Source organism: Pinus tabuliformis, chromosome 8 (genome assembly GCF_031772625.1).
Source record: "Pinus tabuliformis cultivar Carrire ecotype Pingquan chromosome 8, CPIR1, whole genome shotgun sequence".
NCBI classification, from domain to species: domain Eukaryota; kingdom Viridiplantae; phylum Streptophyta; class Pinopsida; order Pinales; family Pinaceae; genus Pinus; species Pinus tabuliformis.
The window spans coordinates 2,040,022,719-2,040,029,103 of NC_142294.1; positions in this window are offsets into that span (position 1 = coordinate 2,040,022,719).

Below are 6,385 nucleotides of genomic sequence, written 5' to 3' on the forward strand. Positions count from 1 at the left end.
TTATTCGATGTATTAGGTGACGTGGTCTGTGGAGGTTTTGCCGCTCCATTGAACTATGCAGATTATTGTGTTATTATTACAGATAATGGATTCGATGCATTATTTGCAGCTAATCGTATTACTGCCTCTATAAGGGAAAAAGCTCGTACACATCCACTCCGATTAGCAGGCTTGGTGGGAAATCGTACATCTAGAAGAGATCTTATAAATAAATATGTAGAAGCCTGTCCAATGCCCGTAATAGAAGTATTACCTATTATTGAGGATATCCGAGTTTCCAGAGTAAAGGGTAAAACCTTATTTGAAATGGTTGGATTTGAACCATCCCTTAACTATGTTTGTAATTATTATCTAGGCATAGCAGATCAAATATTGTCCCAACCAGAAGGTATTGTCCCAAAAGAGATTCCAGATCGGGAATTATTCAGTTTACTCTCTGATCTTTATCTAAATCCCATTGGTGGTGGGGGACAGAAAAAAAATAATAAGGAAAATTTACTTGGGTTTACGAGGATTTAGAATCAACAATTTCTCCACTTCTCCACAATTTGTTGTCAATTTGTTGACAATTTTATTATTTCTTGTTATCATTCTTTTGTGTTACTAGTATTTTTATTCATTATTTCTTTTCCTTATTTATCCTTAGCCTTTTATTCCCTCCCTATTATGCCGACAAAAATTGTTGAAACTATAATGCTTGAATGTGAAACGGGCAATTATCATAGCTTTTGTCCTATTAGCTGTGTATCCTGGTTGTATCAAAAGATTGAAGACAGTTTCTTTTTGGTAGTGGGCACAAAAACATGTGGTTATTTTCTCCAAAATGCACTTGGAGTTATGATTTTTGCAGAACCCCACTATGCAATGGCAGAATTAGAAGAAGGAGATATATCGACTCATTTGAACGATTATGAGGAATTGAAAACGCTTTGTATTCGGATAAGAAAAGATAGAGACCCCAACGTCATCATATGGATAGGCACCTATACTACAGAAATAATAAAAATGGATTTGGAAGGTATGGCACCCAAATTGGAATATGAAATTGGAATACCAATTCTAGTGGCGAGTGAAAATGGACTGGATTATGCTTTTACTCCAGGGGAAGATACTGTCTTAGCTGTAATGGCACATCGTTGTCCAGACCAAGAATTCCCCATTGGTGAATCAAAAGAAACTAAAACAAAATTATTCCCTTTTCCTCTTCTGAAGGAAAAGAATTTGGTGGAATATGCAAATCATCCTCCCTTAGTTATTTTTGGGTCTTTACCCTCGAATTTGGTTTCTCAACTTGATACAAAATTAAGATGCCAATTCATCAAGGTATCAGGTTGGTTTCCCACTTAGAGATATGCCGATATTCCATCACTGGGTGATGGAGTTTATGTTTGTGGGGTTAACCCACTTCTTAGTCGTACAACAACAACTTTGATAAGACAAAAAAAATGCGAATTAATCATAGCTCCTTTTCCTATTGGTCCGGACGAAACACGTGCTTGGATCGAAAAGATTTGTCCTGTATTTGGTATTAAGGCCCAAAGTCCGGAGGAAAGAGAGGAACGGATATGGGAGAGTTTAAAAGATTATCTTGATTTGGTACGTGGAAAATCTGTCTTTTTCATGGGAGATAATCTAATAGAAATATCTATAGCCAGATTCTTAATCAGATGTGGTATGATCGTTTATGAAATTGGTATTCCATATATGGATAAACGATATCAAGCTACTGAATTAGCGCTATTACAAAATACTTGTATAAGAATGTGTATGCCCATACCACGAATTGTAGAGAAACCAGACAATTCGAATCAGATATGACGTATGCGCGAGCTACAACCCGAATTAGCCATCACCGAAATGGCTCATGCTAACCCATTAGGGGCGAGAGGAATTGGTACTAAATGGTCAGTTGAATTTACTTTTGCCCAGATTCATGGATTTGCCAATGCGAGAGATGTACTCGAATTGGTTACCCGACCTCTACGACGTAACGAAAATTTAGATAACTTGGATCGGACCACCCTGGTTCGAAAGAACAACGAGTTATATACCAGTACTCCTGTTAAATAAGATAACAAATAATATATATTAATAGCATATGCAATATCCAGATATTATAATATTTCTTATAAATCAATTATGTTAAATTGAATATTTCTTTATATAATATAAAAACTATTTCTATACTTAGAAATAATATATATGATAAAATCATAAATTTATCAAAATAATTCTTTGATCAAGATCAAAGGGAGTTTTAATATGATAAAAGTACTTGGTCTACTATTGGGTCCATTATCCTCATGGGTAGAAGTTTCAGGTCCGATCATCATATTTGGGCTATATTATGGATTTCTTGCTACATTGCCTTTTGGTCCCTCTAAAATCTATTCCACGAGATCCTTCCTTTTGGGAAAACCTGGCTATGGTATAATAGCCATAAGTGGTTCTATTACGGGACAATTAATAGGATTTTTGTCCATGTATTATTCGCCCATCTATGCAGCGCTGTGGAAACCTTATGCAATAACTTTATTAGTCGTACCATATATGTTCTTTCGTTTTTTCCAAATTATGGACAAACCTTCAAGTTCTGAATCTCCGCACCTCATGAATTCGATCAACAATCCAAAAGCTCTAAGTCTATTTATGGATGGTCTAATTCTTCAATTGTTGAATCCCATTCTTTTAGCAAATCTCATATTAACAAGACTGGTGAACCTCTTTCTTTTTCATTACAGCCCTAATATATCCTTTATGATAAGTGGTCTTTGCGGTTGGTTGGGCGGTCATATTCTATTAACAATTTTTATAAAATGGGTATCTTTCCGTATAGATCGTAATTCACTTATCGATAATACTTTATTAAGACGTTATATCAATCGAACCTTTAGTTTACTTATTCTTTGTTATTGTTCGTTCTATTTGGGTAGAGCCCCATTACCTTTTCTTAAAGGTAAAAATTATGAAGACAACAATGGCCGCTCTGTGACTATGGCTAGAGATGACCGCTCCGTGGCTATGGCTAGAAAAAACCGCTCTGTGGCTATAGATCCACAAAAACTTCAAGAACTTATAAAAGAAGAAAAGTTCTTCTAGTAGCAACCATGGCCCATTATGTGCTTTGATCATAATAGGGTTTATCAACCGATACGATATATTGGAAATAACCCATTTACTCGCCTAGGTCATGTGAGGACCGAAGTCTCTCAATATTTTTTTGGCGCATACTCAAGTGATGGAAAAAAAAGAATCTATTTTACGTTTTTACCTAGTGTATTGGTCCTTGGGGAAAAGCTCGGTGAATATAGAGATTTTTTATATACTTCTTGCTCATCTGAGGATCCTTATTATAGATGGAATCATACCATGAAAAGAAAAAGAGATTCTTTAGGGAATGAATTTTCAGATCGAGTGAAAGCTCTAAGCCATGGATCTCCCGCTGAAAATGTTATAGGGGAGAGTGAAATTCTCCAATTCTAAGGGGGATTCTTTTACTGAAATGTATGATCCATTCCTTAATGGGGCATTCCGTGGAACAATAAACCAATTTGAGTCCCCCAAATGCTGAATGTTTCGATCATTTCGAATCTTTCGGATTTCATAGAGATATTTATGAAAGACCCTAAAGAGGGATTCCCGAATGATCCACTTGGGTATGGGTACCATATCTCTTATCTTTGGCAGGAATTGGAACACGAAAGCTTTCCACTACCCTGGGAGCCCTTACCTACATATACTGTTCGTTCGCTTGTCCCGGTCACTATATCCTCTAATCCCGGAACTCCTCAACCCAAATATGCTTTAAATAGATTTAAATTGAAAATTTTCTCTGATCTGATCCAGATCCCAGAAATAAATCCACCATATTGGTTGGCATTAGCCTTGAGATCATCCAATATAAATATCCCACGGCAAATAGCTAGATGTAATGGACCGATCTACACAAACTATTTAGTTTATGCTTACACCCGATTTGACCATCTTATAAAACCTTCGCCCGTAGGTATCATAAGAATGGAATTGATTCTTTATATGTTTAAGAAGGAATATATTTTCGTTTACGAGAATTTGTGTTTCCTTTTCGAGTGTTTGGCACAATATGAGTGGACAATACTACGAATGTCTCGCGCGGGTATACCTCGGGATAAGCATTATTCAATGGAAAAGAAAGATTTTATTGCCCTTTACAGGGAAATACTATTAAATGAACCTCTCGAAATTAGAGAAATTCGGAAACATGTGCCTCGATGGTCATCTGGTTTGATGATAGGTGAATATGATGACGTAGACCCAATTCTATTATCATCGAATAGGATTCTTTCAAGAAAGGTCAAAGATACAATGACCTTTGATATTGGGCAAAGACGAATAGGAGTAGTTCAAAACCGTTATTCTGCCGAGGCAGATTATCATCGGAACTTAATCCAAGGATCCATACGTGCTAAAAGACGGAAAATTATGATATGGAAGAGGATACAACCGAATGTACATTCCCTTTTCTTTTTGAAAAGAAAAGAAATACCCGCTTATCCTAAAGATTATTATGACACATCCAATTCTGGTAGAGTGGATAAGGAACAAATCGAGGAAGAAGTTAGGGAAAAAATCCAGAGAGTCGAAGATCCATTATCCCAGCAGACAATTGCTGAGTCCTATGTTTCATGTGGCCAGAATTGCACTATTTCAGAGGTTTATTATTAATGGCTCAATTAAACATTAGAAAAAATATTATATTACCATCACTTATTATAGCCAAAAATATGGGTCGTATTTTATTATTTCAAGTCCCCGAATTTTACAAAGATTGGGAAGAAATGAGGAGAGAAATGCATGTCATATGTGCTTATGATGGTACCGAATTGTCTGAAACAACATTCCCAGACAAATGGGAAACACAAGGTATGCAGATAAATCTTCTATTTCCTTTTCGTTTGAAGCCTTGGCATAGATCCAAACCCCAATCTGCAAAAAGATTGCGTTGGAGTTATTTAATGACCTTTGGATTAGAAACTGACATACCTTTCGGTGATCCAAACTCAAAGCTAGGAATTTTTTTCAAATTTTTAAAACCCATCTTCAAAAAAGTGAAGAGACGATTGATGGGATCTACAGGAATAAGACGCATTCCACGAGTTGGATATATAGACAAGAGTGAACTTAATGATCGGATACAAAATAAATTACTAAGTGAGACTACCCCTATGGGTAGTGCAAATGATTCATCCGAAGTTAATGATCAATTTGGATATGAAACCCAAACAATCAATGTGAAAGATCAAGATGATTGGATGACCACAATGAAAGAGCGGATCGAATCTATCGCGATCATAAATAGCTCTCCTATAACTGGAATGTCTCTGGTGGATTCAGAGATTCATACCGGATTGAAGGGAAGTTTTAACATATTGGGATCAACATTAAAAAAACGATTGGTTCAGATTCGGCGAATACCTGGTTTATTTCGAAATAAAAGTGTACAATTAATACGAAAAAGGTTCTATTCAATGAAATTTTTTATCAAAAGAATGGACCGAAGAATGGACCGAGATCTCTTACCAAGTTTTATTAATTTCATTGCGTCAAATATCAAATTTTGGATTCAATCCGCTTGGATTCGATCCACGAGGAATATAACAACAATTTACGGACGAATATTCATTATCAATAAAGATATTTCAAGAATCAATAGAGGTAAAATTACCAACTACTATTCAATCAACGAAAAAATACAAGATTTTGAAATTCGTCCTGATCGAAACATGTTCTCAATGTCCCAAGCATATATATTTCACAAGATATGGTAGATAAGGGCATTAGATATACAAAGAATATTGGATCACGAAAAACCACAAGATCTGAAAGAGAATGACTGGAAACAATGGTTGAGATGTTTTGACCGGTACAATTTATCCCCACAGATATGGTCTAGGATAAACCCAAATAAATGTAGAAATATAGTAAATAAGCAATGTACGTGTTATGAAGAACGATTTGTTCCTTATGAACAACAAGAAGATTCTATATTTGCGACTGTTATGGAACCTTTTTTGGGACTACTTCGGAAAATGAACAAACGTTACATATACGATCTCTTATCATATAGTTATCTCAATTCCACAAAAGATTCAGATATTCTCAATTTGATAGACATTCCCGTACCACCAGTACAACCTGCTATACCAGATGAGCAGGATATTACCGATCATGAAGGAATTCTCAAGGAAAAGTTTATTAATGATATTATCGAGGAGGATTGGAAGGGTACCGATTTCAATATCGTGAATGGTTCTCGTTCTACTGTTGATATTTACGATGCTATACATTCTTGTGATTACGATCATACAACAAGTATTGACAGGCAAAAGAAAAAGACTGATCTTAT